Source organism: Amblyomma americanum, chromosome 10 (assembly GCF_052857255.1).
Source record: "Amblyomma americanum isolate KBUSLIRL-KWMA chromosome 10, ASM5285725v1, whole genome shotgun sequence".
NCBI classification, from domain to species: domain Eukaryota; kingdom Metazoa; phylum Arthropoda; class Arachnida; order Ixodida; family Ixodidae; genus Amblyomma; species Amblyomma americanum.
Window position 1 is genome coordinate 59616609 of NC_135506.1, and position 23635 is coordinate 59640243.

Genomic DNA, 23635 nt, shown 5'->3' on the forward strand with positions numbered 1-23635 from the left:
AGCTTGAACAAAAAGGTAATAAAAATAAACCGAGAGGTCAAAGCACTGTGCATAGTGCCAAATAGTGCCAAAATGATGTATTTGCATTTATTAGCCACTGATTTGGTAACAGATCAAAGGAAGCTCTTCAAGCACTTCAGGACTTAGCTACATGCATCTTAGTCAATTAACCCTTTCAGTGTTTGTTGCATCGCAATTTGAAATAAGTATATTATAATTGGAGTTTTCAACCTTATATTGTCACTGCGCATTATGACACTGTTCTGAAGCTGCAAGTCGGGGGTTTTTCTCATTCCAGAAATCATGATCATGTCATCAGTGTTTTTCCTGCCCTGCCTTGTGAAGGAGAGGGTGGAGTCATTTCTCTTCCCACTTGTAAGTGTCTGTCATTTATAACTGTTAAGTGATGAGCCAGCATAGAGGTCTTGTGTGCTTTCACAATACACATCGAGTACACGGGGAAAAACTTATGTGCTTAGACAGGGGGTCAAATGCATGGTGGCAATAGGCCTTACAACTGGTGCCAAACTGCTGCTGTCACATGTGCACACCATTTTTCAAAGATGTATCAAATTGTTTGCTCCTACCTGCTTTGCTGGTGAATCACAAAACTTTGATATCCTGCTTGTTTGTAGTTCTGATTTCACATAACAGGAACATACCTTGCTATAAAAGTATGTATAATTGCCCTCTAATTCACTTTCGTAATGTGGTCATAGCAATGGTGTGAATGCTGTCTACAATTCTCAATGGCAGGCAGCCTATCACGGTTGTTTTGAAAACAGTGTGACATGGCATAGCTCCAGTAGAACTGTTTTCTCTATACATGACGCACAGAGTTATCAAAAAATGCTGCTTCCATTTATGGTCACCTGGCATAACATCATCAGGTGGCATGGCGTGCAGAAATTGTTTTAAAAAATGGGCAAAAAGCAGCTGACTAAAATGGATTATCTGGGAGCTCTCTTACCTGATATTAACCCCTTAAAGGGGTCTCGAAACACAATTTCAGTGCATTGTTTTGCCTGTTGGTTGCATAGAATGAGTTATAGTGATGCTATTAGCATCGGTCGTACCGCGTATACTATGGTTTTTATTATTTTAATTAGCTTGCAAAAACAAATTCGAGGTGCTGACGGTGTCACCATACAGTGGTGGTTTTTAGCAGCAGATATGACATCACTTAGTGGGAGCTTGATGATTGGACAAAGAGTAAATATACTGCAAATTGTGTTTACAACTAGAGATATGTTTTGTCAAGTTTTTGTGTTTTATGTTACACTAACAAAACCAACTTGTTTGCCCTAGATAAAAGCACTGCAAAGCAAGTAAAACAAAAATACACCACCAGAGGCTCTGGCTACTTTTTGCATCGAAGGACTTTGCGCCTCTCTGTAAACATCCTATGAGCTAGCACTCAATACTTATGGCTACTCTCTATGTATCTCAGAGCGGCTTTGTGGAATTGATTCGATCGAGCCATTGCACTCTTTAAGCGTTCGTTTCGGTCCAAAGGAAGGATGCATTCATTTCACACTTAGCAGACAGTGTGCATCGACACCTTGTGGAGGATCACCTGGCAGCGGCGCCAGATGGCACCACACTCCCGTCAACAGCGCGTGCTCCTTGCTCGCAGAGACCAACCAGCACACTAGGAGCGACAGGCGATGGCAGGTGGTAAGCAGTAGCAGAACGCGCTATGCTAAATGTGTCTGATATCTTGCGCAGGCTGTCACACCGTCGCAGTATCTCGCGCTCGAGTTCAAATCCACAAGTAAGGGAATGTCACTGATCAGTGTTCCCTTTTGCGCTGTCGACATGACGATGAAGCATTACTGGGTCAGCTGGGCGTTCACATGGTTGTTGTAACCATGCAAAAGACACTGCCAGCCTAGGCATGAACGAGTTACAAAGAACAGGCAACCATGGAGTGCAAATTTCTGCCACGTGCTCAGATAGGCTGTTTTGATTGGTTGCACTGAGTGTCGTCATTGGGAGAGTGAAATGGGAATGGGAAGCTGCGCGAAAATCGAATGCAGCATTTTGTTTGCTTGCATTTTGTAATTTCTTCAGTGAATAACTTCCGTTCCTATGCATCGATTCTCGTAATTCTCTTTCAGTCAGCATCTGTGTGAACTAAATAATCCATCTGAAGTGTAACCAGCATCTGTTCAAGCAGTGTTTTGCAGCCCCTTTAAGGAGCTATGAGCTCAACTGTGTATGCAGCATCATAGAAGCTTATTCTGAGAATGCGCTATGCCTTGCAGTAATTCCTTTGTTTTTGTGAACTGAGCACTCTTCGTGTTGTAAGTGTGATGCTTTCTTTTTCCAACTAATGAACACAGTTTTAATAATATTTCGAAACAGTGGGCTTGGCACCACGACCTCCACGATTTTCATCTATTGTATTTTGCCACAAATATCTCTTCTTTTAGCATGTTCGTTTTCGAAACAAAAACTGATTCCACGATCCATTGTGAATTTATTTCGTAATCCTGGTACTTTTATGTTACAATTTACAACGGTAGTGAAATTGTGAGAATTTTGTGATGTTTTATATTTGACAATTGCATTCTTGAAGTTAAGATACGTTACTTAGGTGCATAAATATTTTTTTTAATTGAAATAATGACCAGCATCTTGAATGGAGTAATCTGGACCAAGTGAATTGCTTTCTGCAATCGGCAAACACCTCTGTTTATTAAAAAATGGTCTGACAAATTGTCACAGGTTGTGAAGTGACTAAGACCGCATGTCTTTTTCTTGCTTATTATTCATGAAAGTGCACGCAGACCTGTTCAATGGTTGCTAACACAGAAGCACTGCAGCTATTCATGACACAAGACTTTTGTGTGCCGGTCGTGGAGCCATCCCCGAGAATGTAAGAGCTATAGCTCTTACATACTCAGGTATGGTTCCACGACCGCCCTCATAAAAAAGGAGTAACAAGGCGAATGTCGCAATAGCAAGATGCTGCAGAGTGGTTTTCTTTGCACATGAGGGGCCAAGCTAGCCTTTGCTTTGCTGAGGTGATCTATTAGCAACAGCTGCACTACTGCAGTGAATTGGAGCATATTTTATTGCAATAGTCCAGCAAGCTGGGCTATGGCTGGTGTGGATGCATTGTTGAAAAACTATTCCGCTGTTCTGAGAGAACTCTGAGATTACGGATTTCCAAGATATTTCACGTGTTGGCAAGGATTCGGTGGTATCATGTCGGCCAATAAGTGCCGACATGATACACCTCTCTTTTCTGAAAAACACAATCTTTATTCGAAAATTGTTGATTGGCAGAATTTGTGTCCCAGCTTTGGGGTTATTTTTGCAGACCAATAAAATAGTCAGTGCAGTCGTGCCTCTTAATACAAACACTTTTGTTCCCAAGCAGAGCATTTCATAAGGCGAGTGGTCCGTAATAATGAATCGTAAGATAAATATTCAGAAAAAAAACATGATTTGTACAGAGTGGTGGCCAGTGAAGTTGAAATTAGACATAATTACTACAGGACGGCTCAAAGTCAGCACTTGTATTTTCCTGTGCTACTTCATTTCTGCTTTCCTACATCGTTTCATTGATCAAAAAAATTTATGCAGTCATAGTCAAGCCTTTATTGTGCCTATTGTCTGACAGGGGTGTGCGCTGGGATGAGGCTGTTCAAACTCCACTGCGCCCTTTTCACGAGCAAATCCTGTTTGAATTGACCCTGAGAAATCAGGACTTGAATCAAAACCTGTGTCGACATAAATACTTCTGGCACTCAGTCAAATTCTACCTATGCAGTGATATACTGGGTGTACCTGCTAACTTGAGCCACACGTTAAAAATAAATTATTAGAGACAGGCGAGTAAAACCAGTTGCATATTGGTGACAGAAACATCTTGTGCACCACAGGCAGTTTATTGTTTTGCAATTAAATAATAGTTTAATTACCTAAATCAATAAATATTGATTCTAGACAAATTGCATTTGAAGAGTTGTCGAGCACCTTCAAAAACCCCCTTTCCATCATTTACAATAAAGAAATCCTCACAGGCATCTTTTTTCCAGGCTCCAAAGAAAGACCGCAAAATACAAAAATAAACCGCGTGACTAGCACTGTCGCTGGTGCGGGGCCGTCGAGTCAAGACTGCAGGTGATTTTGTTTATTCAAATCATGCTTGAGAGCAGCACGATCGTGACGTGCGAATGCGATAGTCACATTGTTTATTTTTGTATTTCACAGGCTCTCTTTGGAGCTGGGAAAAAAATGACACCCGTAAGGGTTTCCTTATTGTAAATGATGGCAACCACCACGGTGGCTCAGTGGTTATGGCGCTCGGCCGCTGGCTCGAAAGATGCGGGCTCGATCCCGGCTGTGGTGGTCGAATTTCAATGGAGGCGAAATTCCAGAGGCCTGTGTGCTGTGCGATGTCAGTGCATGTTAAAGAAACTCCAGGTGGTCGAAATTTCCGGAGCCCTTCACTACGGCATCTCTCATAGCCTGAGGCGCTTTGGGATGTTAAAACCCCATAAACCATAAACCAAACCATAAATGATGGAATGGGGGTTTCTGAAAGTGCTCGACAACTCTTCAAATGCAATTTGCTGTCTAAAATATTTATTAAATTATATAAATAAACTATTATTTAATTTGCAAAACAATAAATTGCCTGTGGTGTGCAAGATGGCTGTCACCAATATGCAACTGGTTTCACTCGCCTGTCTCAAATAATTTATTTTTTAACCCTTGGCACAAGTTAGCTGGGACACCTGATGTACCACATTAACTTGATTCAAAGAATTCGGCTTTAATCAGATAAAACTCAAGAATGCAGTGGCAAATCCCCTCAAAGGAAGTTCGAATGACGTCAACTCATTGTCATGATATTGGGGTTAATTCCATTTCACAGATGCACCTGCCATTCACCTGCGATTTAACACTAGGGGATTAACACCAATGTAATGAGAGCCAGTCAAAGCCATTGCTGGGGGGCCTTTTCTGAGGGGAAGTCACTGCCGCATTCTTAGTTGTATCAAACTATAGTTTCAACATCATAAGAACTAAAAGAGCACAGGCAAGCAGAAACAACACAAAACAGGTGTGTTCTAGCTGTCTCACACACACAGGTGCAAGTGGCTAAGGTGCAGCAACAGTTTTGGGGCTACAAATTTAAGACCAAGGCACAGTGGGCACATTTTAGTCAGATATGATATGCAACAGTGTGCATGAAACAGCTCTATGTGTTTGAAGTTAGGCAAGCTCTCCAAGAATGCACAGATTCAGTACATTAGTGTTGCGTGACATGCTTTGTCAAAGTGAAATGCAGAATCTGCATTTGCCTGCAGAAAGGCATGCAAAACACTTGACATAAACTAGCATCAGTGCATAATGTTTTAACATGGCTTTAATACCAGGCTGCAAAGTATTCTTTTTGATGAAATGATTGTTTTGAAAGTGTACTCGCTAACGAGGAAAATTTTCGTACCGAAGCACACAGCTGCCGCAGCTTCCTACCCTGGAGTAATGTATGAGGGAGAACGCGTCCTGTAAGCTACAAAATTTTATGTATGCTTAGAAGAAGTAAGCATTACAGAAAACACTCTCGCAGATGCCCTTAACACTCTGCTGTGCCTTTACTGGGCTTTTGATATAATGTTCGCACCGAAAGTCTAGAGAACATTCAATGTTTTGTCATCACTTCTTGGTGTGGCCAGTGGCCAAGACATTCCTGAAGTGAATGTTTTTTTTTTACACGTACAGTTCTAAATACCGTCTCTACTAAATCGCACTTAAAAACTACTTGATTTCAGCAAGCCACCCAAAAAGTTCCTTAAGAACGTAATATTGCAAGAAAACATTGAATTAATTTTATTTACTTTTGTTTTTTGCTAACATTTATGACCTTCCAGTGTTGCTTGTTTTATCCCTTTTGTCCCCTAAAGAGGGCATCAATTGTTCGAAATTGTAGTTCTATATGTAGTTCTTGTTCTATTTGTAGTTATATATGTAGTTCTTGTTTTTTTTGCTAGCATTTATGGCCTTTCAGTGTTTTTTTATCCCTTTTGTCCCCTAAAAAAGGAATCAATTGACCATTTGCGGTAAAAGTTTCTGCACATGCGTGGTGAAGGCGCAGGCAGCGCCCTCTATAGGCGGTTTGGTTTTTGGTTGGCAAACATGAGCCAGCCGTGCATTCCTGCGCTGTAGTGCGACGACTGATGTGAGCTGTAACTACCACGTAACTGACATGTAACTGCAACACATTTTATCTAAGCTAACCACGCGTTTTGCAACAGCGAGACTTGAACGTAATAAAGGCCGCGACAAGATACAAGGCGCAAAAGACGAACCCGTTGATGGGGCCAGTAATGCGCACATCCAGCACGTTTCGAAACAGATGTTGCTGCTTTATTTTGCGCTTACTGCCAAGCACACACTCCTCGGTCGTTCTAGAAGTTTTACCCCCGACGCAGGAAAACTGAATGATATATACTAGTATGAACAGTCACCATAAATGCTACAATGTGCTTCCTGAACAGCGGGAGCACGGCCGAGCACAACTTCACGTATATCCGCGCATTCTAACGCTCCCGCGGCCTGTTAGCACGCAAAGCAATGCTCTGCCGTATCAGCACGAGCCAGGATTGAGATAGTACAACAGGTCGTTTACTAATCAGCTAAGTGTGCCTTCAGGCAAAAGGTGTGTTAAGTTAGCAGAAACTCCTGCCCTATCATGGAAGTGCAAACGTAAACCTCTGTGCGCATTAGGAAAGTGCATCCCATTATACTGTCACACTCGCCTGCGCATAGGCACAGATTCACACGCATTTTCACTTTCATTCAGCGTTCCGTTGAAGTAGCAGAGTGTAGTTATTGCCACACATGGTCGTTTTTCAGGCTACAACGTGCAAACTCTTTGCTCCACCCCATTTCTAAAAACAAAAATGGGATGTTCTCCTCTTCCATCAACACTTTTGTTAGCAGACACACGTTTCCGGCAAATAAACAACATTAAAACAACAAAACAAGCGCACGTGAACTGTTGAACACTGCCTTGCACATGCTTGCTCAAGAGCCGCTTTCCAACCAAAAATGCCGGCGGAGCTTCTCTGTTTGCACGACAGGCGGCGCTCGCTTTTCTGCAAATGGTCAATTGTATGTTTCTGATGCCTGTCTGCTGACTGCATATGGAGCAGAGGCCTTTTTCAGGCTTCTTGCCTTTTGCCTTTGCTCTGGTTTCTGTAAATCAGAATGAAACAAATAAGCTGAAACTGAAATATTAAAAGAATTTCAATTCCTTCTTTTCTATTACTGGATGAGTGCATTTGAAATGTTGCCCATCATGCGAAAGCCATGCAGCTGTATGCAACCACAGATAAAAGAATGCTCAGCACAGCCTATATAATGCATGCCCTGTTCCTCCCCTGCAGGAAAGCCTGTCAATCCTCTGGGGAGCACTGGTAAGGCCAAACCATTTATCTCTCCAGGTTAACAGTTGGTTCTTGGAGGAGCAACTGTAGGACATACAGTTTATCCCTTGGTATAAACAGTTAGCCAACTTTTTGTCCAAAAGGATGAAAAATCTCCTAGCGTGTATGTTCTTGCAGTTGGTTTACTCTTGAAAAATTTTTCTTCTTTGAACCTGAGTATTTGGAAAATTTTCATTTGTATGTACAGGTCATGCACTGCTAAAGTGAGCATAGAAGCCCATCATGGAGTTTATCGCAGCACCAAAGTGTCCCCCCACTGAGTAAATTACAAACTGTGGAGTTGTTCTGAGGCGACTCGTCAGCTATGAGAAACGACACAGTGGAGGGCTCCACATTAGTTCAGACCCGTAGGAAAATTACATGCCACAATGGCTAAGCATGGTCTAATAATCCAGGTGGTTAGTCAGGCGACTAGAGTACAGGGGCAGAGCAGCTGAATATTGGAGTTACTTTTTCTACCTGACGGCATTTTTCAGCACAAAGTCACCATAGATGATGGAATTTCAGATCATAAAGCTGTTTTAGTAAATATTGGGCTGGATAAGAGCATAAAATTCAACAAAACTGTAACTGTTTACAATTTTAACTAGGCAGATGATTTCCAAATACTTGACAATTAGAGCTTGCCCTTGACATAATCCCCAACAGTACCCATTTAGATACTTACTAGTTGAATGGACGTATTTCAAAGCTATTGTGCACGACAGTTACTGAAATCAGATGAGTCATCATCATCAGCTAGACTATGCCCACTGCAGGGTAAAGACCTCTCCCATGTCTCTCCAATTAGCCCTGTCCTTTGCCAGCTGCGCCCACCCTATCCCTGCAAACTTCCTAATCTCGTTCGCCCACCTAAGCTTCTGCCAACCCCTGCTATGCTTAAGGACCAGGAGTTATCTTGCCTTCGCATTAAATGCCCTGCCCAAGCTCATTTATTCCTCTTGATTTCGACTAGGATGTCATTAACCCGCATTTGTTCTCTCACCCACTGTGCCCGCTTCCAGGATCGTCAACGTTACACCCATTTTTTTTCCATGGCTCGCTGTGTTGTCTTTAACTTAAGCTAAACCATTTTTGTTAGCCTTCACTCCACCCCATTCTATTCTTTCAGTTATTTCCCTCTCATAGTAGGTTCATGTGACCCTTTGGTATGTAGCTCAGGAGGATCTCAGCTGCAAGTTCGTTCCTTATTCCTGACAGTGTGCGCCTCTGTTCATGCAGCCAGCGAATTAACTTACTTGAATGTGATTCCTGTGACTTGCTTTAGACATTTCTTGATGAGGCTCGCAGGTTTTTCTACTTGCCCATGACAGTGGCAATGAAAAGGTGCTGAGGATGTTGCGTTTGCCTTTCTTTTCACACCGAATTCCTGAAATTCTTCGTTTATGTAACCATTTCTAATTTTCATTGCGCACTTATGTCTACAGTGCTCATGTTGAGGCCTACAAATGATTCGAACTTCCTAACACATCGCGGCCGTGCTGGTACTTGTATGCTACGGTAGAGTTAATTGTATCAATATACAAGCCTTGTAGAATAACTTACGTCCCAGGCCAGCCACCTGTTGCGCACCACAAATAAGGTTCATACCGATGCTCACTTGCCGTCAGCAAGTATCACCTCTCCGCCGAGGCATGCAACGAGACCGCGGAGCGTTTTTGGGTGTCCGTAAAGCGGCCGATGCCAGAACACAGTACGAGTTGAAATGCAGAAGGGTCGCTAGCAGGGGCAAAGCGCCGTGATATTACGCTATATATTTTGCCCGGTACGTGCCAAGGTGTGCACTAAGCATTTCACTACGGGGGGTCGTCGGACTTCCTTGATGCGCAGGTGTTGCACATATCCCATTCCCATGAGCCTTTCGTGATGCCACTTAGGTCAGATAGTAAACGTAGTAAATCCAAATTAGTGGACGAAATAGGAATCCAGTTTAGTCCTCCGTCTTTTGTCACCTCCACCCAGCTCCGATAGCACCAACCTCCAGATGGCATGGCGGCTCTCCCCGCCACCTGCCGATCACTTTGCTGCAGTTGCGAGACGAGCTTCTTCCATCGGACACAGTTTGCTTGCTTTATTGAGTGACGGTTGCGGTTGCCGTGCTCTAGTTTTAGTAACTAACACAATCGGCCTTGGACGGAGGGAGGCTGCCATGATAACTACAAGTACAGGTGAACGGTTAGTCTTCCTGATCCTTGCAGGTTCAACATTTAGTCCTTGAAATCTGCGCACGGCACGTTTCTTCGAGCCGTTAGTCCTTTCGTTAGCCAAGAGGCATCGTCAGGGATTAACGGGCGTAGTCAGTCCCGAAAGGATGAAAAATCGCTTAGAGTGTACGCTTCACATCATCAGTCAGTTTTCATCGTCAAAACGAAGTCCGCACAGCAACCAGCAGTGCTGTCACTTCTCCAGCAGTCTGCGTAGACGTTCAGATAAACAGCAGCCCGCTGGCCATGGAGGTCCCGGGGCTGCCTGCAGCATCATTAGCAACGGTACGACGGAGAAACTTCGGCTGTCAAGGCAAGGCCTAAAGCTGTGTTCTCTGCAGCTGCGGTCCTATACAAGAGAACGTTTAGACATTGCGGGATCACTAGAAGTCACCGTTTTGTACAGAACGAAGAGCAGCCGCTATCATTTTGTTGTTCGCGGAAATGGCACCAGCTTGCTAAGAAGAGACTGGCTTCCTGCATTAAGAATATCGCACTGCGGTATAAACCACGCACCTAGTATAGAAGTGCCGCTATCCTTGCCCAACGTCGTCTCTGAGTACGCAGAAGTCTTCGCTGAAGGACTAGGGAAGAGCAAGGGACCATCCGTTCTCATCGAGCTCAAGGCAGAAATCACTCCTATCTTTTGAAGGGACGTCAAGTTCTAGTGACTCTACCACCCAAGGTAGATGAAGCCATCGGCGTTCTCATTCAAAAAGGCCTCTACCAGGCCGTATACGATACTCACGATGGGCTACCCCTGTGGTCTGCGTAGTCAATAAAAACGGCACGATCAGGCTATGTGGCGACTACAAAAGCACCGTTAACCAAGCGATCAAGATGGAAACGTATCCACTTCCAACCACCGACCAGCTTTTTTCAAACCCGCCGCGGTGGCTCAGTGGTTAGGGCGCTCGACTACTGAGCCGGAGTTCCCGGGTTCGAACCCGACCGCGGCGGCTGCGTTTTTATGGAGGAAAAACGCTATGGCGCCCGTGTGCTGTGCGATGTCAGTGCACGTTAAAGATCCCCAGGTGGTCGAAATTAATCCGGAGCCCTCCACTACGGCACTTCCTTTCTTCTTTCACTCCCTCCCTTATCCCTTCCCATACGGCGCGGTTCAGGTGTCCAACGATATATGAGACAGATACTGCGCCATTTCCTTTCCCCCCAAAAAAAACAATTATTATTATTATTCAAACCTTGCAGGATGCACTGTCTTCTCACAGCTCGACCTGAATCAAGCCTACCAGCAGCGCTAGCCGATCTCTTGACAGTCAGCCCTCATCGAGGACTGTTCAGAGTTACTCGCCTGCCGTTCGGAGTGTCATCCGCCGTGGCCATATTTCAGGGCTACATGGAAGAGCTCCTCGTGGGGCTGCCAGGAGCCCACATGTACCTTGACGACATCATTGTAGCAGGCCGGGATGCCTACGAACAAAACAAACGCCTGCGTGCTGTGTCAAAGCGCATAAGCGATAATATTCTTCTGAGCCGAGAGAAATGCACCTTCGGCTCACTGGAAGTAACCTTCCTTGGAAGTAACCGCATTGGCGCGCTGGCGGTATGCGTATTTGCCCATCCTAATCAATACACGTATAGCCTCAACCCAGGCTTCCATACGCTGTCACGTGCCATTTTATGCTTAAATATTTTACAGCAAGTGCCGTACTAGTACAATAATTAAGCGAGAAATACGTTCAGTAATTGCACATATGAACTAAAAGAGCAAAAGCCTTCAAAGAAATTGTCACGTTGCCCATGACAACATTCGCGCATATGTACGCTAAAAAATTTAAATGGCGACGTCCAGGAAGGAGGACTTACGCGGTGAGCTTTTATAAGAATGACAGTACAAGAATTCGAGTTATTGCGCCAAGGGAACTTTACCAATTGCGAGCTTAACTTCTCCACAATACACATCCTGCATATTCAGCAAGGTCACTACTGTGCTAGGTTTTAATGCATGGAAAGCATTTAACATCTTCATTTTTGCTTATGCAGTGCACGTATATTACCCTACATTTTCGCTTACGCAGCACACTTAATTATGTTAGTAAGTCCGGCAGATGGACTTTTCACCTGGATGTCAGTAAAGAGCACACAATATCACCAACGTACAGACCGGCCGAATGCCGTTCGACCATGGGGCTCGATGATAAAAAGAACGGCATGTTAGACAAAAAGATAGCCCCAAGGGTCAATCAAAGTGTGCATTGACAATGCTTGGTGCGTTTGCATGGCAACACAGCACAGCACACTGAGCATTCATTCGACGCTGCAGGGTGTTACAGATGTGTCATAGTCTGGAAGCTTTCGCATATTTATCACTCTGCTTTTTAAATTGTTCCTCCTTTCACCTATCGCCTCAAGAATTGCTGGTGCAGTCGTATAACTACCAAGGAGAGCTGTACAGTTTTCACATAAGCTTCAAAGAAAAATTTGTGCTGGTCCCTTCCTAAAGCTTCCGTGAAAGCTGTATAGCTTTCCATAGAACACATTGGACCGCACTGTTTGTATGTCCACTCCTCAGGGTGTCAAGTTCTTCAAGGCAGCACAATGCTCTCAGCTTTTCCTCTGATATAATTCATACACTGTACTTACATGGTGTTCTTTACACTATTCCATTAATATTTTCCACCACGTTTAATACGCGTACCAGGGTTCCATACGGAACTGCCCAATATGATCCTTGCTACATGTGTCAGTGTTAATACAGTCACATAGTGTCATGTTTCCAACAAGTAGTATCCATGCCATGTAGAAGAACTGAGGATTGGGCGAGTTGGTGGTGATCCATAGCATTAAAAACCAGCGCTAAAAACACACACAGAGGACGAGACGAGACACACGGAAGGCGCTGATTTACAACTGAATTTTATTCGATAGTAAGAAGTCAATTTATACAATACACACACACATGTAAGGTTGTCCCGTCAAACACGGATGTACTGTAATAACCCACATGCGATAAACCCCCCCCCCAAAAAAAAACACATTAAACAAATTTCCAAGGCACCTGCGCTATCATCAACCCCGCTACCCACAATGAAGCAAGCTCATTTCCCTGCTTGACAAGCTAATCATGTTTTGCTCACACATCCATCGCCGTTTCTGAGAATGTGGAATGCCTCAGCGATCTCTCTTGTGCATTGGTCATGATGTACGAACAGCACGGTCGTATCAACAAAAAATGGAGTACAATTATACGCAATGCAGTGTTGTGATACATTTCTATTTTCTTTCCTGCTGACGGAATTGGCATGCTCTGTGAGGCGAACATTGATACACCGCCCGATCTGGCCAATGTATATACGCCCGCAGGACAAATGGATGATATACCACGCCTTTCTTGCAGGTAACAAATTTGTTCCCATGCTTGATATTTCATTGTTTCCTACTAATCTTTCCCTCACATTTCCTCTGTACTGCAGCCCTTACTTTTCCCAGTTTATCGGGAGCAGAAAAAGCCAAGCTTACACCGCATCGGGCTCCTACTCTTTTAAGCCAGTGAGACGGCGTGGATGTACGGCATAACCACCAACTTCCTTACTTTTGGACCGGAGCTAAGTTCTGAGGGAAGCCCGGATGTCTTCAGCGTTTTAGACACTTTTTCCGCACAGGACACAATAAGAGCATACGGGTAACGTGCATCCCTGCACCTGCTGACCTGTGCATTGAGGCTGGATCCCATTCTATGGGAGCAAGATTTACGCCATACCAATGCAGTTCTTAACAATACCAGTTTTCACAAGTTTAGAATGGAAAGAACTGTCTTCAGCGCCTTCCGTGTGTCTCGCCTCATCCTCTGTGTGTTTTTTAGCGCTGGTTTTTAATGCTATGGATCCATGCCATGCGTGAGTATGGCATTCGAAGCTGCGATGCCTTACTGCTGCACCTGCTAGGATACCTCTGCAGCTCGAGGGTCATTTGCTAGTTAGATATCTGTTGGGACAACTGCTGTCAGTGCCGGTTCATTATGCTGGCTGAAAAGCACTGTCGGAGTTCCCAAATCACTGAATAACCTTATGTGGTAGTTAGTGACGCCATCATTTTGAGCTTCCCAGCATTCTGTGCAAGCAGTGTGAACTAGCACCACGTCCAATGCATCGCTAACTGTGTGCTAAACACCATAGCCTTCATTACATGCCTGAAAAGAAAACATAACACAATGACAAACAAACAACCCACATTTATTTGAGCACGCATAAAGCATTGATCGACTGCCAAAGGAATGACCACCAAATGCACATTTTATCAAGAAAACTGCAAGTAACAAGAGCAGGGACAGGATATAACAATGAAAGAAGAAAGGAAGAGTGTTGAAGAACTGATTGGTTACGCCATCTGCTTCTGCTTCAAGCGTTGTAGTTTGTGAGAACCCAGGTTAGTTTTTTCAATCAGCCCATAATTTTCCTTTGCCCCTTTTCAGAGTTGCCACTTATAAAATAAATTTGCAGTGAAAACACTGGATGTAATTTTAGGGAAGCCTTTTGTATAAAATCGACATGAATTTAGGAAATGTGCAAAATAAGGCAAAGCACAATGATAAATGCCAACGAAAATGCCAGTTAGCTCAGATTGTAGAGAAACTCTTGTGATGAGACGGTGGTCCAGCGTTCGAACCTGGACCAGGACAAATTTTCTTCAACTACGAAATTTCTGTTGAAGCTGTGTAGCTTTTCTTTGTAGCTGTAAGGCTAAGCTTGTGTAGATGATAATGGGTAATCACTCCCTTATTATAAACCTATTCCATCTTGGGGGATTCCCCTAAACTTGGGAGCTGAAAACACAAAGAATTAAGGGTAGCAAATGGCTAGACAATTGTGCACTGCGTACGCAATATTTACAAGCACACAATTTAGTTGCTTTTAACAGGGTCATTGAGAACAAGGAATAGAAAACTCAATGATGTGGATAAAAAAAAAGGAAAATTCAATGGGCACTTCACTGCAGATTGAAAAAAAAGAGCACTGCATTGCATATACTATGCAGTTTTAGATTACCTTTTATTGGTTTACTGCTAGTGGAAGTAAAGGTTCGATTATGATGGACTAGGAATTTATTTCCCATGTACGTGTCCACATCACAGCTAAGTAAGCTCAAAGACCACATGTGTGGCATGGTGCTAGCATCGGTGTGCCTTACTATCCTGGATAATTTCACACGGGCACAAACTGCACAACGAATGGCTACGGCCTACAGCAATTTTGAGAAGATGCGAGCATTATATTATGCTGCACGATTGCAGCAGCCGAGCAGCATTTGATTGCCTTCAAGTAATGGCCCTAATGGGTACTTCTCTCTTGCCGCAGCTGGTCTCGTCTGTCTTAAGCGCACTGCCTAATTTGCGGGAAGGCGTAGATTTTCATAATGCAGCTGAACTTTTAGCACGGCTATGTTCACTGCCATATTGGGGGGAGTTGGGGGCATGGCACGCACACAAGCATGGTGTCCAACGTGCTCGTTTTTGCCTGTCTGCAGGTCCCGCTTCTCGCCACTGCTGGGAATTCGAGTGCTACTACGACGTTTTACAAGCCAGAGCGCTCACTGCTGCTCCCTGCTTATCTACAACTGTCGCCAATGCAGCTGATAGACACGCTCATCCTGGGACCCTTCTTCACCGACTTCAACCAATCACTGTCGACCACGGCACTGGCTGTTCCCTACATAAATGGACTCTCGGACCCTCACAGCTTCAGTTGGGGGCACGGCACGCACACAAACATGGTGTCCAACGTGCTCATTTTTGCCTGTCTGCAGGTAAGATGGGACACTTCGTCAATTAGAAGTAATTACTTGGCTCTAGTTGTCGCGCCGTGCCGCCGCACTTTTGCATCGCTTGTGTGTGATTTTTGGTCTGCATGTCTTAAACTTATCACAAGTGGTGATGTTCTTTTTTCATGTGCTGACAGGTAGCTATAAGCTCAATCTAGACCGATACATCAAACCACTGAATACTTCTGGCAGCAGAGTAAAACATTCCAAACATACCACACCTCTTGATTTTAGAACAGATTCTTTCAAATCCTCTTTTCTGGTTTGCACTATTGACGAATGGAACAAATTTACCAAAAGTAGTTCAATGTTTGGATTTAAAGGCTCTTGAAAATGCCCTCACGAAGTATTTGTGACTGGTTTGACTGGTATGTTTTTGACCCATATCACATGTCATTTTGTCTTAATCCCTCCTATGTTTTTTTATTTGTATTTCTCCTAAGGCGGTGATTTGCTAATGTATTGCATCTAGTTTTTGATTGTTTCACCAACTCCTGTCTTAGCAGCTGCTGACAGTATGAATAAATAAATAAATAAATATGTGCAGCAGCACAACTGATGCTGTCTGCTTTTCCTGGATCCTGTGTAACCACAACTCAATAACGCTGCCTGCATGAAGAGATGAATTGTCCTTTACGTCATGCGCTGTAGTGTCTATGGTGTCTTGAGCCCTTCAAGCTCCGCTATAGAACTAGCAAGAAAGATCTAGCGCATTGACAATTGTTGCCACTGCTGTTGCCTGTGAAGTTAAAACTTTTGCAAAGCCATGGCAAAAGCCTGCATTTAAAAATGTTATGGCACCCCAAAGCTCTAATCCTCTGCACGATAAGCAGAACCCCTGTGCTCACCTTTCAAGACCATATCTCTTCAGGGGTGCCACAAGGGTTTCACTTTATGGCTGAGAAGCAAACCCCGCTGTCTAGTTACTTTTGGCAAAGGCGGTATACCTGCGAGGGAAGTAGTGTTCAATAGCTTCGGAAGGGAACAGCAGTTTACGATAGGCAGCGAGGTGTTGGAGGCATAGGTTAGCGGACTTACATTCAGGTCATGATCCGAGTCACAGTCTGGACCCAGGCTCAAATTATATTCCTAGTTTTTTTCCTCTTCATTTGCTAATTTATTTACTGCCATGACCAAGGATGCTTGAGGGTGAGGAAGCTTGGTAACGTCTGATGGCTACCGAAGAGGAGGATTCCCCGGAAGCGAGGCAGACAGCGTTTTGTTCCTTTTCCTTTGCTAGTTTATGCAGCTGAGGGTGTGGTGATGAGCCACGTGATAATGTGCTGGAAGCTTTCATGGAGTTACACTGTCACTGCGTGGAAGTCTCCTGTCGTGCATCTTTGTTGGCTCACGGGCTTCCACTCATGATGAGTGAGCCCAGGTTTGTCGTGAGTCAAAACAGTGAGCAAGCCCAAATTAGTCATGAGTCAATATGAGTGAGCCCAGATGAGTCATGGATTGAAATGAGTGTGTGCAATTTGAGATGAGTTGCGAGTCAAAATGACCGAGCCCAAATGTGTCGCGAGTCTAAATGAGTCAGAAGTTGTAACGAGTGGCTGCCTGGAAGAGTCGTAAGTTGAAGAGTTGTGAGCCTAAATGATTTTGAGTTCGCGAGTTAGAGAGAGCCTGGGCCTATGCTAGTCTGAGCCTGAGTAAGCCGATTGGGCGGCAAAACTCTTGTGAGTGAGCCTGAGTAAGCAAAGGTGATTTTGCCAAGCCATGGTTGGCAGTGATAAGAAATAAGAAAATACATCCACTCAGGGCAGGTAGTGACTGCATATCCAGATCATGACAGTGAAATAACTAGGACAACAAGAATGATGTCAAGTACATTTGGCAGGCACTCTCAAATCATGAATGACAATTTACCAATGTCCCTTGAGATAAACTTACATAACGGCTGCATCTTACCAGCACTTACCTATGGGGCATTATACATGAGGATAACAAAAATGGTTCAACTTAAATTGACGACAAAGCTGTGAGGTATGGAAAGAAAAATTACAGCTGCAACGTTAAGAGACAGGAAGAGAGCAGAGTAGGTCAGAGAGCAATGGAGGTGAATGACATCCTAGTCAAAGGCAAGAAGAAATGGGCATGTAATGTGAAGGAAAGGTAACCAATGGTCATTAAGGGTAACAGAGTGGATTCCAAGAGAAGGCAAGTGTAGCCGGGAGTGGCAGAAAGTCAGGTGGGCAGATATGTTAGGAAGTTTGTCTGGATAAGATTGCTGCAGCTGGCACAAATTGAGATAATTGGAGAGGTATAGGAAAAGCCCCTGTCCTGCAGTGGGCATAGTCAAGCTGATGAAGATGCTGACTGAACATATCTCCACTTAAATACTCATTACTGTTGCATTTCACTTGCCTTTCGCCTCAGCAGAAATGGAGTTTGAAGGTGCTCCCATTGCAAAGTTCCCAAAAGTGAAAACTCTCCAGCATCAAGAGTAATGCGCATACAAAGAACTGCTTTGAGTCAGCATCCGATATCTTCAAATTTGAGCCTTTATTACAGAATTTTTATCTCTATCCAATCCTCGATGTGTTTCACACAAACTACTGCATTATGAGTCATGTGAACAACTGCAACAGTATAGCAGAATGGCACATGGAAAGTTCAGGTTGACAGGAAGAGGTGCCTGCAATCAGTAAGGCAGGAGATCCCAGTACAGTTGCTGACTACGGGACCTCCTTCTGTATACATTTATCCAGGCTGTATTTCCTTCTTGTATAAATAAACATGATTCTGATTCTGAAAGTCAGTGAATGTTCCTAAATGTAAACCTACTGATAGCACAACAGTATGGAATGTACCATAAAAAAACCCTTGAGCAACTGACAACTTTTTAAACATGGCCAGAAATGTCAACAAAAATCAGCAAAAGATTAAACATTAGATCTGCAGAGGGCTCTCCAATAAGGTTGGGGAAAAACAAAGTTATTATACGGCAAACTGCATTCCTGTCTGAGGAACATAATCGATTGCATACTGTCGTGGGATATATTGCATCCCAGTGCCCTTCTATCCCTGATAAACAAGCGCCAGGAAAAGCTGCTGTATACATTAGGACCAACATTCTCCAAACACCACTTGACTTGATCAAGTGATGCAACAGTCAGCAGGAAGTAGCTGTGGTACTCATGCACCAAAACAAATTATCACTGATACTACAGTAAGTTCAAACTCGACCCACAAACAGTGTGACCAGTCTTGAATAGGTAAACACATTGGTCATTCATGTCCTGGAGCACCAATACTAACAGGTGGAGACTTTAACGTTCCATACACTGCTTGAGGATATAATTGTGACTCGAAAAGAGGCGATGAAATTTACAGTCTTTGCACCCCAGGGTTACAACACTGCCCGCAAACATGAACACACACACCAGACCTGACATGGTCAAAAGGTCACGGTGCAGTGATGCTGAAGACAAAATTAGATCCATGTGATAGTGAAACCAACCATATTATAATGATTATAATAGGTTCTAATTTGGCACAAATGAGGATGATTCAAAGAAAAGTTTCTTTTAACACACTGGGGTGGTGTATGGCAGGCTATTCGAACCCACATCATCAGCCCATATACTCTTGCGCCCACCTTACAAACGGTTCTCTAGAATCACACCATCATAATGACATTGAACAGAGATCAGGCCTTGGGACCTTCACCTTCTACAGGTTTAAACATGTTGAAAACAGCCGGAGATACAGGCTCGTCGGCATGCTGAGGAGATGCAAAGAAAGACAGCCGTCAACAAACAGTCAGATCAGGCAACGCCGTTGCAAAACGTAATTGGCTATAAGAGGTGGGACAATGGTTTCTATCGTTTAGGAACAAGAACGACCAACAGGACTTTCAGATGCATGGAAAGGGGACAACAAATTAAAGAGATCATGCTGAGTTCACCTTACAGCTCACGTCAGAGTAGTTAACAGCTCATGCAGCAGTCCTTTTCTTCCCTAAACTTGCACAGTCTCCACAACTACCACCGACAAAGGACACGGTTGACAAGATAGGGATGGCATCGACATTTACAAAACTGGAGTTATTGGCTGCTACAGAAGAAGCAAGTGGGAGAACTACAGCAGGACAAGGCTATTTTCCTCCGGAAGTCCCTAAGAACTCAGGAGACACTATTGATGGCCTTCTGGATGTAATAAAAGAGGTATGGCAAGGAGAGGAAATTCCACTATACCGGAAACAATCAGTCGTGGTCCCAATACCAAACACTGCAAAACGTCCCACAAGCACATTATAATTATGGGCCATCTTGCTGACACTTACAATATATAAAATCCATTTGAAGATGATTGCTGTGCACCTATCATAGTGGTTGGAAAATGAGCAAAAATACCATGCACAACAAACTGGGTTCTTATCGTGCCTAGGCACGGAAACTGGTTTGGCTGTACTGATTGAAGAAATCATTTTGCGTCGCATTATAGGCACCTTGTATGCACTGTGGCAGCTACGAAAGCGGTGAAGGCATGCGAAAACGTGTCACATGCTAAGATCTTTGAGACCGTGGAAGATGTGGGTCTTCTCTACAGGTCACCTAGGTAGTACATAACCTGCTTAAGGACAGGACATTATCCAGCTAAATGGACAAGAAATCGGTAATAGGCCTCAACTAGAGGAGTGCCACAAGGTTCAGTTTTAAACCTTTTACTTTTGAATATCATGTTTATGCTATTGGCATGAAAATGAGTTGAAATGCCACAGGTGCAGTTCATGAATTATGCAGACGATGTCACAATTTAGTTTAACCATAAGCATCCTGAGACACAAAACCTGCATCTACAAAAGGCCTTAAAGACACAGGAAGAGTACGGCTACTAAGCAGGCCTGGAAGCCACCACAAAAGTAAAGCTACATTCATGCGGCTAACAAAAATGAATAAAACCAATTGGCAACTAAAAGATTTCAAAATAAAGCACTACAAGAGGCAGACGTGCTAACAGTCCTTGGGCTAGACATTCATAAGTATGGCAAAGGAACACAATGGTGCCATAAGATGTAAATGGCAACAACGACTTCTGCACACTTGATCAAACGCATATTGCCTAGGGGAGCAGCAGCCTGAACAGAGATGGCTAGTTGTTTTGTACGATCGGTGGTTCAACCCTGGATACTATATCAGGCTCAGCTATAATGACTAAGGAGACAGTGGGTGGCATTGGAAACAATGAACAGGAATGAAATGCAAGCCATTATGGCCTTGCCGAAACTTACCCCATCCCAATGCTCCAGAAATATACACAACTTAATACATTGGCGGAACTAACTGAACAGCTAGAGGCAGCAAGAAATCTAAAGCGAAAGGACGTTATACCAATAGCGTTCGCGTACAATGAGGTGACAGTTCAAACAGTGATGATGGCAGACCCCCCCCTCTAAGGGAATACATGACCATAATGACGGACAAGATAAAAATAAATGTCACAAAGAGAAGCCAACAACCCGAGCTCTGGTTGATGTATGTCCCAGAACATGCATAGCATATAAGGACGTGCTGGTCAGAGAAGAAGGAGGTAGATCGGTTTGTTCGTTGCAATAGCAATGTCGTCACAATATGAGCACTGCAATTTTTGGCCACTGCTTGACGTTATTCACCAATTCGACGGCTTCCAGCAGATGTTTGGCTTACGTGGCTTTAACATCCCAAAGTGGCTCAGGCTATGAGGGATGCTGTAGTGAAGGGCTCTGGAAATTCTGACTACCTGGGATTCTTTAGCATGCACTGACATCGCACAATACACGGGCCTCTGGAATTTCACCTCCATCGAAATTCGACCGCCGCGGCTGGGATCGAACCCGCGTCTTTCGGGTCAGCAGCCGAGCGCCATAACCACTGAGCCACCGCAGCAGCTGAATTAGGTAGAACAGCAGTTACTAGCCCAACACACACAGCCGAACATACATTGCAAATACATATCGGGCCATCCAGACACACTTGTCATAGAGCTCTCACAGCGTGCAATGCTATGGAGGTTATGAATAACATAGTGTCTATAATAGAAGCCCACGTTTACATAGGCTCCTTAGCGGCCTTGAAGCAACTGCAAAGAGTGACAAGGACACTAAGCTTAACTCACAAGATACATGCTCTCAATAAGCAAACAAAGAAATGCATCCATATGGAGTGGACAAAAGGTGCTGAGAATGTTGACCAGAAGACAGCAGACACAGTCACACACCAAGTCCGAACACTAATGAATCCCCTGCCAGCTTCCCTTTTAATATGAGAGCATTAAGGCTCCCGTTCTGCAGAAAATCAGGTGGCGGTGTTGTGAGTGAAAAATCCCCGGAGAAGAAGCCTACGCAGGCCATCAAATTCACGTGACCTTGTGGTGTCATCACAACCGGCCCAGTGAATTGTGAGCAAACTGACCATATGGCAGGTGGCAGTTAATGACTGGTTGTTTGGGAACAGCATCCTGGGTCGCACAAGCCCCACCGGTGCAGCACCTGCCACCATAGGGCTGTTTGTCCGTGTCTTGAGTGTTTTCTTCCCTATGTGAATGTCTTTTTTTTGTGCTGCACTTATATCCAAGCTAAGAAACCAACTTATGTGAAAGCTCATTTTACTAAATCACCAGAAGTGGTATGAGAACCCCCAGGGATCTATGAATGTAAAGTAGAGAACGAGCAATTCAGCATATATTAGCATTAACCCATTTACACTATTGCATCACACCCTTAAGACGCAATTTTTTGATGCCCGCACTGGTATTCCCATCTTAACATCCCTTTTAAGGAAAGGTACATGTGCAGTGATTCCTGTGTGCACTTTCTTCCTTCCTAACAACTTAGAAAGATCAGAGGTGTCCCTTAGAAGGATAACGGCTGGGGCAGTGCTTACCCTGTCAGTGACATGCCGACCGGATCCTGAAGACCCTGAAGACTCGGGACCCAGCACTTGCCCGAAGTGTTCCACGCCACCCGCAGAGGTGGATATTAGCCACATGCTGTGGACCTGTGCAAAGGACAAGGGCTTCAAGGATGCATATATTACAGGAAGTGCGACTTACAGCCACAAAGGAGGAGTTCTTCAAGCGACTGACAGACAATAATAAGTGCTGGAGCCTGCTCAGGATCCTGCATGAAAATAGCCTACACGACTTTTATGGACTGCCAAAATTATGCATTATGGTAAGTGTTCGAATTAAAGAAATTCCAACAGTGGTATGACGTTCTTCAGCTCCCATCAATGCTGTGCTTCCACCACTGTCAATGTTTTGAGTTTTGACTGCTCGTTTTGTGCCAAGTGGCGGAGGTAAAGTTAGCAGTTATGATTACAGTGGTTAAGCGTGAATGAGTCGAAGCTTTTAGTTATTTCCATCACACCTAGTTATTAATCAGCATGATGTGCACACCTAGCAATCCTACTGGGCCAAGGTTCAATCGATTTTATCTTAGCTTGCAGCAATGCCAAGTTTTTTTTTTTAATTATAATATCCTCAAGGTCAAAATACACTGCCGAGTGAGGGGACTGCCTTAAATCGGGTTAGTATTTAGAAATCTCACTGGGCAAGACCGTAATATGCTATGAAGATTACTTCTACCATGGCAGGTCCCGGAGAGGCAGAAGCTTTTTCATTCAAACCGGCAGTTTGTTTACGTTTGTCAACGTCCGTCAATCGCACCGAATCGCATACGAAGCGTCTTATTTTCGAGCAGCTGTACGCTAGACTCACCTTGGCAGTGCGATGCATTCCGTTTTCCGTTTGCACACATCGCAATGCGAGTCATTGCCCGACCTTCACGATTACATCCATGGTATAAGTCGTCGTCGACGTACGCTGACTCCAATCAGCTCTACCCCGGTAAGATTTACAAACCGAAAGAGAATAAGCTGCAACATTTTCATTCGTCTGCCACAGACAGTACATTTACAACGGCTGCAGTGCAAGTCTCCGCTTCCTTCCAACACGTCGAAACCATGCTCGCTTCTGCACAGCTTGGCTCCTTTATCTTGGCACTTCCAAAAAAATGCCAGCACTGTCAGCGCGTCGAAAACAAGCCACAACGCCCATCGTAACACCTGCACACATAAATGAAACGGACACGCGCAAACAGCATAGTCGCGTTCGACGCTTCAATGTTTGTAAACAAACATGGGATTGGATTGGATTGGATTTTGGGGCTTACCTCTTTATAACGGGCGGACCTTACACCAA

The 23635-nt window shown here is 44.1% G+C and overlaps 1 long non-coding RNA gene across 2 annotated transcripts; it reads right to left on the bottom strand.

Annotated features, from left to right (window-relative positions):
* Positions 1-10976: 10976 nt before the first annotated feature.
* LOC144106583 (uncharacterized) lies at positions 10977-23584 on the bottom strand. Of its 2 annotated transcripts, none has more exons than XR_013309052.1 (3): positions 23153-23584; positions 22318-22431; positions 10977-11104 (listed from the first exon to the last, which is right to left on the bottom strand). It is a non-coding gene; the product is annotated as an uncharacterized LOC144106583 (long non-coding RNA). The 2 variants fall into 2 exon arrangements; XR_013309053.1 differs by lacking the exon at positions 10977-11104 and adding an exon at positions 16380-16398.
* Between the last annotated feature and the right edge of the window lie 51 nt (positions 23585-23635).